The sequence below is a fragment of the Elaeis guineensis genome, chromosome 15 (genome assembly GCF_000442705.2).
Source record: "Elaeis guineensis isolate ETL-2024a chromosome 15, EG11, whole genome shotgun sequence".
Classification (NCBI taxonomy): Eukaryota; Viridiplantae; Streptophyta; class Magnoliopsida; order Arecales; family Arecaceae; genus Elaeis; species Elaeis guineensis.
In genome coordinates this window covers 56,956,959-56,969,017 of record NC_026007.2, presented here as the reverse complement: position 1 = coordinate 56,969,017, position 12,059 = coordinate 56,956,959, and the positions used below count along the sequence as shown (strand labels likewise).

General features: G+C 36.9%; 1 long non-coding RNA gene and 1 other non-coding gene across 3 annotated transcripts; both read right to left on the bottom strand.

Annotated features, from left to right (window-relative positions):
- Positions 1-2,731: 2,731 nt before the first annotated feature.
- On the bottom strand, positions 2,732-4,122 carry LOC105058002 (uncharacterized). Its single transcript, XR_012137205.1, has 2 exons — positions 3,912-4,122; positions 2,732-3,069 (listed from the first exon to the last, which is right to left on the bottom strand). It is a non-coding gene; the product is annotated as an uncharacterized protein (transcript).
- Positions 4,123-4,128: 6 nt separating this feature from the next.
- On the bottom strand, positions 4,129-7,809 carry LOC140850881 (uncharacterized). 2 transcript variants are annotated; one of them, XR_012137207.1, is made up of 3 exons: positions 7,671-7,809; positions 6,053-6,105; positions 4,129-4,347 (listed from the first exon to the last, which is right to left on the bottom strand). It is a non-coding gene; the product is annotated as an uncharacterized lncRNA (long non-coding RNA). The 2 variants fall into 2 exon arrangements; XR_012137206.1 differs by having other exon boundaries at positions 6,057-6,105.
- Positions 7,810-12,059: the final 4,250 nt, after the last annotated feature.

Here is a 12,059-nt window from a genome sequence, read left to right as displayed (position 1 = left end):
ATAAACTATGCCTCGTCCCAAACAACTATATCCTCTACTAAGATGGTACATCCTATATTTTTGGGCTTGGGTTCATTGAATACCAGATGTGGCTGCCTACAAGTTCATCAGCCCTCCCAATGACAAACTCCACCACTGCCCTCCTCTTAGATGGGCAGCGCATGTCCGGATCATTGTTAACATTGGGATTGGTCCCTTATTAAGGATATGTTTAGTTGGTTGGATCAAAAATCTTATGAAATTCGTGGCCTAAGTATAAAAATAATGGACTATAAATAGGTTAGGCCATTTGTTTATCAATATTCAGAACTACTTTTTGAATGGACTGATCCGAATCTCAAAAGGAGAAAAAAATGACCTTGGTATGTCATTTTTTTCTCCGATCCAGACCAGCCCACTCAAAAATGATTCTGGATACTTATAAATATAAAACCTAGTCTACTTATAATCTAATATTTTTTATGATTGGGCCATGAATCCCATAAAATTTTGAGTCCAACCATCCAAACAGATCCTAAAGGATTTCACGTGCAAAGACCTTACAGAGTGGGTCCGCCAAACTCTCACTTATTTGGTATATAGGCCACCAATAATGCAGCTACGAAAGAAAAAGAAGAAAATAAAGATGACTTTTGATAAGGGGATGGACTTCAAAAGAACTATAAAAGCACTTGCGCTTATATTATTAGTCAACCGATGGAGCAACCTAAGCCAACCATTTAAATCAGATGACTAAGATTGCATAATGATGTAGTGTGCATCCATCAATCCAACCTTGGCAACTTAGGAAAGTGATAACCGTCGCTGTTGACCAAGGTGATGACCTTAGCATAAACTAAGTTGACAGTCTTAGCAGTTAATTAAGCCACCAATCATGGTAGTCAACTGAATTGTTTGACTTCGATAATCGAGATGGTAGTTTGAACCATCAAAAGCCAATCTAGTTGACTAACAGTGATGTGCCACATCTCTCTAATTCAAGTAGGGTTGGAAGTTGGCCAAATCGAATCAGGTCACACTCTTGCCCGAGCCCAGTTCGTAACTTTTTTTCGGGCTTCGGGCTGAACTTAGGTCCGAAAGTTTTTAAAAAACTCAAACTCAAACCCGACCTGAGCTTAGGCCTGAGCCCAGCCCTAATTAGATTAGGCCCGCCCAATCAAATTTTCCATAAGCAACCCATCTTCGACTCTATCAACTTCCTTAGCTCCTTCACCTTCACTATCCTCTTGCTCCCTCCGCCCCTACATTAGAGGATGAGGAGGAGGTTGTGCTCGAGATAGAGCATCTCGACGTGGATAAGGTTGTTGAAATGGGATGAGATCTCACTGGTGAAGTTGTTGATGGTAAGATTGAGTAAAATTAACTTGTCGAGAGAGAACAGGGCATCAGGGATCTCGTTGGAGAAGCGGTTTCTCTGGAGATAGACAATTCAGAGCTCCTTGCAGCTGGTAAGGTTTGGCGAGAGGGGGTCGAAGAGGGTGTTAAGGTGGAGGCTAACCACCTGGAGGGTAGTGAGGTTGTCAAGAGTTCCAGCAGGGATCTAGCCCGTGAGACAAGTGACTGGGAGGCGGATCTCGATAACATGGCCACCATTGTATTTCACACCCCCTCATGAGCATTGTGTCGCCGATAGAGGAGAAGGAGGCGCAGACTAATGATCAAGAGGAGCAGTTGAGGATTTGGCTAAGGATGCATGAGGAGGTTGAGATCATAGAGAGGGAAAAGAAGGCGTTCGAGGAGCAAGAGAGCCTCTAGTTGGAGATCGCCACAGTACGGAAGGCTACGGAGGAGGAGGAGGCCCAAAGGGAGAAGATTTTCGAAGAGCCGCAAGAAAAGATCTTATTTCTCTTCCTCATTATATTTCCCTCTAATCCATTTTAATTAATTTGATAATCCTATGTTCTTGCTTTAATTAATATGATAATCCTAAATTTTTGCTCTAATTAATATTTTTAGAGTTCCGAATGAGAAAAAAATAATTTTGAAAATTAAGCTCGGACTATATATTTGGACTTTTGATTGGACTGGATTTTGGATTCGGACCCGAGCTGGATCCTGATCAGACCAAAGATATACCCGAATCCGGCCTGTAAGACAAACGAGCCCTCTAATTAGGCTCAAATCCAGTTTGAACTGTTTCGGATTTAGCCTGAAGTTTGACCTAAGTCCAGTTCTAGCACTAAATTCAAGTATATTTAAAGAAATTAGCCATCATTAAAAGTGTTCCGCTAAATGAGGGGAGGCTATGGCTCGTCTCAGGCCACATCTCTCACACTTTCTTACTCCTTGCGGCTCTCTCAAATTTCTCCGATTCCAAAATCTAGTTTACTTAAGTATCAAAAAGTTCTTTATTGAACAAACTTTGGCAAGCGAATTTCCTTTTGTAATTTCAACTCAAACAAGTTGCTCTTGGCAAGCTTCTCCAGTTAAGTTTGAGCCTGACCATTGTTAGCATTCTTCAACCCAATCGCTCAACTGTTTCACCAAGACAAGTTGAAACCAACAAACATGTAAACATGTTGACCCGAACAAATCTAGGCCAAAAGAAAAAATAGCCTATATAAAAGCTTGTGCTTAGCTCAAAAGGACAGTCATTGTATCTTCTGTGCAAAAAAAAAGATTCCCATTCTTATGGGCAAACCCATTGTTGGACCGTGCAATGATCACTTTGCAGATGGATGAATAAAAAGTGCAGAATGCTTTGAAATCTAGACAAAGCATGATCCAATGGTTGATGTCACAAAAGATGATCAATCATTCTTTCATGCAAAAGATACAATCCGAATCCAGCTCGAGAATCAAATTGTCGAAGTAGTCGATAAGCCACATTTATGCACTTACAACAAAGTTCAGCTGATAGAGCAAGCTGGGCTTCAACATCCCTTTTGTGGAGCCAAGCAAGACCAAGAACAGCACCATGGTCCTGGGAGCCAGTTGCCATCAATCAAGCTTCATAAGCAGTGAAATTGTTGATCACGTGACACTAGTATAGCCATTCAATTTGACGTCCCAGTCATGATACAGTGACTGCATGTATTTGAAAGGCAAAGAGGCAATGAATTGGAAAGCCTGCATATATATAATAAGTGGTATGACCATATGTTCAGGATGATGATAGCGTTGGAAAAATCCAGTGGAGACACCATCAGTTGAAGGCCATCAGAGGACTTTTGTTAAAAGTGGGTCCTGAGGGTTGTTTTGCTTTGAAAAGCACAGAAGTTGCTCTATGGGTGTAAGCATCAAAATGACTTCATTGTCCAAGGTGAGTTCATCATAACTGTTTCCACCAATGGTGTTGGTACAGGTCATTCTAGCTAAGCAACTGAATTTTAAACTATAGTCACAGGATATGGTCAAAGTTTCGGAGCAAGGGGCCCCTCAAAGCCAGAAATTTTGGAACTGAGAAAACACAGGGTGTTGAACATGCGTGATGCACGTGAGAGATGCTGAGGCAAGCAGAGTCAAAATCAAACCCACAAGCAGAGAAATTATTGATTAGAACCATTCTACCACATGGATTTTGGACCATCCAATAAAAAATAATCATGTCATCCATTACTGGAAAAAGATTCACTGTTATCCAAGCTTGGTTGAAAATTTTAAATGGAAAAAAGTTCACAGTGAACCATGATTATCTAGCTAACAACTTTGGTTGTTTTAAATGAAAAAATGTTTACCTTTTTTTTGAATGATATGATAACTTTCTATTGAATGGTCCAAGGTCCACATTTTAGGATGGTTCTAACCAATAAATTCTCCAACAAGCATTAGCTTTATTGTAGAGACAAAGAAAGACTTCAATGTGGTATCCTCATTGTTTATGTACCCATAGCCCCTGCCTTTGTTGCATTGACGAGTTCATGCAACATAAAATATGAAATCCTCGTACAACAAAGTTCAGCAGTACGGACCCAAATATAAGCCATACAGAATTTGAAGAACCATAGCTTCCTTTCTGTTGGTAGAGGATAAAGGAAAACCATCAGTATGAAAGAATCAATGCTTTGTTACTTTATCAGAGCTTTCACCAAGTTGTTTGTTTTGAATCATCATTTAACTTGCAAACATCGAACATTGTCACCACGATTTATCCAAGGGAATATTTCAAGAAGAGATTGACAGCTGAAACCAAAATAATTCATTTGCTTCCAAAGATCACAAGCTTGTGGTAAGAATAGAAATAGGAGAGGTTGCTGCTAACCAATTCAGTTGCCAACTCACCTCAACAACACTTAATAAATGGTTTCATCTCCTTGACTTCTGAAACCTAATAATCAGGGATAGAAGCAAATGTGTACCCTTGGGCTCCCCTCCATGAATAATAGGCAACCCGTGTCTCATAAAATCCTGCAGTCAAATTAAGCAATGCTGCTGAACATATAGACTAATTGACTAGCTATTATAAAATAGTCCTCAACCTATAGAAACAACTGAATAATTAAAAGGCTCAAACAAAATGTTGTTCAGTACTAAAAACAAGCAAATAAGACGTAAGATGTGCAAAGCAACAAACTGAGCATATGAATAGAAATTATATAACTAAAGCCAAAGGGAAAAACCCGCTCAGAAATTTTCATTAAGAGAAAATTTAAGAATCATAAAGCAGTGTCTCCTAAAATATGTTCACAGGAGATCTGTTGGACTGGGTCCTTGTTCAAGTCAATTGTGAAGCTAAGAAAATAAATAATGGTTGTAAGTATTCATCATGAACTTCTCTTTTATGCTATTAGGTCAATATTGGGATATATTTCTGGCAATGCTTTGCCAACAACAGCAATAATAACAAGGATGGCCTTTCCCACATTAAGTTCCTTGAGTGTGCCATTATAACACATGTAAACTGAGAGTGTCAAAAATTTACTGTCATCAAATCTTGGAAACAGAACAAAACATATCAGAATTTTCAAATATATACATGCTTCTTCAACAACTTTGCTAGTCTCTTATTCAAAGCTACTCTTTTTAATCATGGTTTGCTGTACTGAATGGTATTATCTGGTACAGGGCATGCCATATCATAGCAGCAGAGTACCAAGACTCAATATGATCCTGCACCAAGTTTCAGTACCAAGATATCATATAGACATATACAGGGGTGTGCCAGTTGGAAACTGGCATGGTTTGGTAGCGAGACTGCAAACCTTGCTTTTTGTTTCCTTCAAAGTAAATTACACTAGGTGGTTCTCATCAAATTGGTATAGCGTGTGCAAAGATTATGGGGGAAAAATTCAGTTCATGCTAGCTTACCTAATCAAGCATATATTATGTGCCCAGTTCACAATAGGATGTAGATGTTTAGCAAAATTTCTGAGCGCAGATATATACAACCACCATACCAACATACTCCATTTTTCATATTATCTAAGTCATATTGTGATTCAAGAATAATTCTTAAAAAAAAAAAGCAATAGAAAGAACAAAATTAATCTATATCATATACAGTTTCCACACTATTTATTCATATCGAAGTCCCTTTTTTTTTTTTTTTGCAGGAAAGAGTCACGTTACATGAGAAAATAAGAACCAGATTCTTCTTTGGTGGCTTAGATTCTATTCACTATTTTTATATTGGATCTGTAGGCCACATACTCATGGACCTTTCTAATCTTCACATAAATGTGATAAAAGTAGAAGAAAAGTCGCTAACAGGCAAGCCTTTCCAAAAACTGCACCCTCAGCACACCATTTTAGATATTCTTGAACATAAGAAACTTCAATTTTATACTCTTTCAGGAGAAAGAACATGCATCAGAGAAAAACAAAGTAATTTAGAATAGAGATAAAGCTCAATGGCTTAAAACATTTGGAACATAATTTTCGGCAGGCATATGTAAGAATGAGAATAGGTATTCATTCTATGAACTTCACATAGGAACAAAACAAAGTTAGAGAGTTTGCATCTCACACATTGATGGACACATAAACTAAGTTCCCTTTTCGTCATTTTTCCTATTTCTTTTTTAGATAAAAATCATCTCTCTCTTCCTATTGAAGCAACAAGCACCAGCAAAGATTTCTCAGAGGGCAGTATAAATCTATGAGTCATCACAACCTGCCTTGAGCAATCTTCCAGACATAGCTATCCCCCAACAGACATGAGATACCCTGCAGGTAAAAACTTAAAACTGTATTAGGCAGTATAGATTCTCAGGACTAGTTTGACAAGCACCTCTGTCAAAAACAGCAAAGCAAAATGCAAGCAGAATGTCAAGAAAACAACAATAGGCATTTAAAAATCAGCAGAGATGGACACCTACGTAAGAAAGTACATGGTGCCCCATCCCTGATCAACATACAACATTAGAGACAACCATAAGACTACATGGTCCACACACATGCCACAAAAGTGAAGTCTATTTCCTCCTCTCAAGTGGTCACCTGTTTCAATTGCCAAAAAGAAGAAAGAAGCAGGGCCATGTTATCATTCCATTGGCACCCACTCTGATCCTTTTTTCAGAACATTTGCAACAATCTCATGGCATCATAAACCTCCTAGGCACTGAAGAACTCTCCCAGCTCCATTATCTCCTCCACCTCACTATGTATTATGCATTCTAAGGATAAATGATCAAAGTTTCATCAACCAAAACTCAACATCCATCTACCACACACTGCCCAGTCCTGTTCCTGAGGTAGTCAGAGGTAAAGAATTGTTCCCAAGTTCCTCATGCAGCAAGACATGAAATTTCTAAGTAACTTCATGCTCCACAACAACTTTTACACCCATTATAGAGACTACTGGAAGTAAAAGTAATGGACATAATAGGAAAGTCACTATCAGCCATCTATTATGACTCTTTTCTTTCTTGGTAGGAGGAAGGGATTTCAAAATACCATCATAGAAATCAAATAAAGGTTGAAAACAAACCAAACAAAATCACATCCTCTCTCCTATCTCTACAACTCTAAGGGCTCAATGTTCGGGCAATGAAAGAGTGTTATGCTGACAGTCTAGGAGACTGAAGCAACACCCTAAAACGTTTTTGGAAGCAAAAAAAGGTCCAAGGCATGGCCATTTAATTTAAGAAAAGATGTTTATCATATTTGAAGTAAATCACTTTCAGAATGGAACACTATCAAATGATTTTACAACAAAGCAAATTGATATGAAGCTAAAATTGAGGACATAGCAATAGCACTATTTGATGAGTAGGCCAGAATCCAAACCAGTAATCCTAAAGCACTGGTTAAAAATAGTGTATTTTATTCCTATCTTTATCTTAACAAAATTATTGAAGAAAAAAGATGCATGATTCCATAAAATCTGGACTTAGTCAATATTGGTGGATTCTCTCATTCATCATGAAGTGCTGAAATTTTGTGATTCATTAAAATAGGAGAATGAAAAGTTTTCTACATTCATATTCAAGGTAATTTTTCATACAGTTTAGTTTGCATCAAGATTCTGCTAGAGCACCAATTGGTGCATAAGATTACTGACATTGGGACATTCATAAGTTTTTGTGCCCACCATTGCTAAGAAAAAGTTGAAACTAGTTTATGTTTAACACAAGTTTTAAGCATAAGCATAAAAGCAACAGTAATTTTTTAAGAGAGATGAGGGGTAGAATATCTACATGCTCCAAAATTCAGTTTATGTTTTCTTAACAATTATGTAGCACAATGAAATGAAGTACAATGAAATGTAAAAGAAAGGACTGTTTGCATACCAGGAAGGAAAGCAAGAATTCCAAGCAATAAAAATGCATAAGCCTGGGACTGATCACCTGCCATGTGTCCTGTGAACACAAAGAAAGAGAGAAAAAGAAGCGCTGATCCTAGTGCAAGGAGGAAAAGTGCAAGGGCAATTGACTTCCATGGAATCTTCTTGCAGGACTTTGGGATGTAAAGATATCGAAGATCTACATCCTTTTCTTCACCACTACTATCACTGTCTCTCTCATCTGCAGCCAGAGGTTGGTAACGAACATGGCGTCGGGAAGTCATATTGGTCAGCCAAAACACACTTCAGTTCTCTCTAAGATACAGCCACCGTTCTATCAAAATCAAACTGTATGAGATCTGTGTGAAAATACAGAGGAGCAAAACAAAATGCTGGTGAATATACAGGAAGATAATGGAAAACAAAATTCACAAAAGTCATTCATCAGGCATGCCCAAATTCATCTGGAACTGCTTCCCGGACTAAACATCACAATTTAAAATCCACTTACAATATTAGAAAGTGAAGCTCAATTTATTTTGATCTCCAAAACTTTTGCCAATAAATAAGTGAAAAAAAAAGCATGGTCAACCATTTTGAATTGATCGAAGAGTTTGTCTTAGCCTAATGACTTGCATTTTAGAACTTAGAAATCCTTAAGAAGACATAAATCAAGGAATTGTTGGTCCCAAGAAAACTTATATGAATATTGTTGAAAGAAAAACTCAAAAGGAATTCAATTCATTAATTAGATCCCATCTCTTTAACCAGATGAAAAAGAAGTACATAAGGAAAGAAGTACATACTTGGAAAGCAAGTATATATCATATTTAGAGATATACTAAGTTTAGAGACATACTAAATATGTTATTCCTATATAAGAACTTATTAAATAAGTATAATTCCAATACTTTCCTTCAAGCTGGAGCATATATATCAACATGCTCAGCTTGTTATACATAGAGTTGAAAATATCAGAAGACAGAGACTTAGTCAAAATGTCAGTATCTTTTTGAGGGTGTCTCAGATTTGTTTAGCCATTTTCAGGAACATGACACCAACACTAACCTTTTCCTCTATATTATTCAACAACCATGATATAGCACAATAGTCACTAACCAGCCAGTCGTCATAGATAGGATCTTTAAAATTTGAAGGATTTTCAGCCACGTGCTGTGCCTTTCATTGAACATCAATAAATAGTTTGAATGATTGAGCCCACAAAAGATAGTTACTGCCATTGAGCTTTGATATAGTTGTTGTTAAATTCCTTGTCACAGCATCAGAATCGGAGGTTAGAGGCATCGAGAGTTGTTTATTGTTGTGATTTAATGATGCCATAGCAGTCAGAGAGGAGGACAGAAACAATCAGACAGTCAGACAGTAAGAAAGGGAAGAAAGAATACCTTTACATGGCAACCAAAGAAATCACGAGTAGTGTACCACTTTTGTGATTAGTAGATAGCTAGAAAGATAGCCAAAGAACTTTTGCATGGTATAGGAAAGAAACCTATGTTGATTTGTCCAAAAACAGATTGCTCCTCGGGATGCATAGAAGATCTCTCAGCCAATCTTGTAGAATCACAAGCAGATTTCAACAAACAACAAGCAGAAGCATTAATCAGACCTTCAAGATGGCAAAAGATGGACTGAATAGATTGATTTCAAGATTGCAGTAGTAAGGATCCAGTAAGGACAAGAATCCAAAGTCCTAGACGGCGGCTAGGATTTTAGTAAGAACCAGAGGCAACCATCGTTAAAGATCTCTAATGGTGGAGGAAGAGGGAAATGAAGAAGGCTGATGAGAAGATAGAAAGTGGCTGTGGCGGTGGTTTAAAAGGCTTTGAGAAGGAAGGAGATAGGTAGGATTTCAGAGAAGGGAGTTGGAACCTTGGTGCGGCTTGGGCTTTGAACATTGTCGACGAAGAGGAGGGGCTGCGATGCAGGTTGCTACGGCCTGTTGTGGAAGGAGTGGCAGAGGGCTAGGATTGTGGAGAAGGTGCAGCAACCGCTCTGGTACTATGTTGAAAGAAAAAATTCAAAAGAAATTCAATTCATTAATGAGATCCGATCTCTTTAAATAAATGAGAAACAAGTATATAAAAAAAGAAGTACATACTTGAAAAGCAAATACATACCATGTTTAGAGATATACTAAGTTTAGAGACATACTAAATATGTCCTTCCTTTGTAAGGACTTATTAAATAAGCATAACTCTAACAAATATAATGAAAACAAACTTGTAAGCACAATCTTGAATAGAACATATAAAGAAAATACAACACATATCATCCCACATTCTTCCTGTAATATAGACTCCAAAATAGAGACATTGTTTTCCTTAAGGATAGAGAGCAAAATCACTCTATCCTGTTAACTTACTTGACATTATCATACATATATATTTTTTTAGTTTGATGAAAAATTTAATTTACTTGCTAATGCAACTTTTGCTAGTTGGCAGCTCTCCTCTGTGCTACAGCTAGGGAGATTTCCAAGTTTGACCTGAGATGTTCGTGCTCCTAGAGTTGTGACCATAACCGTAACCACCAACCTTGTCTCAACTATTAGAAATCATTTTATTGATCTTCATTCACTAAGAATTTCTATTTAGGATAGCATATGATGTTATTTCTAGCTTTTCTATATCTTTTCTCTCAATCTTCATTTATGTCACCTTAGATCTTCCCTTTTTTTTTCTACACCTTAAACACAAGTTAAAATACCTCTTCTTACTAAAGCCCTCTCAGATCCTCACTCTACAAGCATATACCATTTCAATCAATTCTCCATTGCCATGCCTTTAATTTGTGCAACTCCACATCTCCTCTAAAATACTAATATCTCATTCAACCCTTCCTAGTCTAATCACAAATCTATCTTAACATGCTTATTACCACTACACTTGCCTGATCTTCTTGGACCTTTTTATTGCCCAACATCTTAAGCCATACAACATACCAAGTATTATTTCCATTCTATAAAATTTCCTTTTAAGTTACCAAGGTATGCATCGATCATATGATACCTTGGAAGCATCTATGTATGTAATCTAACCAGGTTCAATTATATTCCAATCACTTTGTGGTGTCTCTTGTCTATCAATCTTATTTGGAATCCCATTTTCAACTTTATTCCTATCATTATTCTATAAAAAAGAAATGCAAAAATGGTTTAGTTACTTGAGCTTATGTCCTGAGTAATAAGATCATAGGTCATCTTCCAAGCAAAGGTTTCACTGCATGAACCAAACAAATCCCAATAAAGGAACTAGCAATTCATGAGAAGAAAATCAAATATAGATATCGATCATCGACTCCCACCATGCCATATTCCCCAAATTTTCCAAAACAAAATCACTTAAAAACTTTTAGAATGAAACATGCCTCATGCATAAAGTACAATCCATAGAAGAACAGAATCAAGTGAAATCCAAGAACACGCAGAACATTTAAAGCGTCCAACCAACTGAAGATACATAGCAAATTTTTGTTGCGAGTACTGGGCAGAATTAGCCAACGAAAGAATATAAAAAAAACCAAAATCCTACATGATTGAGATGAATACATATGTAATGCTAGAGGGCAAAAAAAAATACAAACTATATCCAAAAAGGAGTCTTACCTGGAAAAAAGAACAAAAATCTAGTTTTGAATTTTTTTTAAGAAGTACATTCTCATCTTAACAAATTCCATTAAATTATATGAAATGACCAGAAGAGAAAAGGCAATCAATTACGTTGGATATGCGGTGTATGCAGATAATCAATATCATCCAACCCTAAAAAGAGATTTTTCATGAAAACTACGATCTTTTGGAGAGCTGAAACAGCACCCAGATATCGATTAACGAAACTCTAATCTAATTCGATAACGAAGGGGAGGGGAAACAAAAAGGCAAAGAGAAGTGATCAGACTGTAGATCATGCCCTTTGGGAATTGGTGTTGTAGATCCATGAAAGTAGTTCACCATCATTAATTGAGAAGACGCGGCGTTCAAAAACCAGTCCTCAAACCGCAACGAAGCCTAAAACCGCAGCTGATTGCGGTGATGGTCCAGAAAGAGAATGGCGAGAAGACAAGTAGGAAAGAAGCGGCCGTGCTCCGGAGCAGGCAACAACTAGATGTTGACGCGTTGATTTAAGATTTTTTGCGGTGATTTAAGATTTTTTTAATTTATTTTGTTCGAAAAATATGGGTTTCTTTGATTTTACTTAATTTCTTCATCATTTTAATATATTTATTATAATATTTATTGATTAAATAATATATTCTATACTGCAAAAAAAAAAATTTAAAATTTTTTTATTTATTTATGATTAACTTTAAAAAAAATTATCAAAATAATATCAAACTCAAACTATTTATGAAAATACTGCTCGGGAGAAAGTCGTCT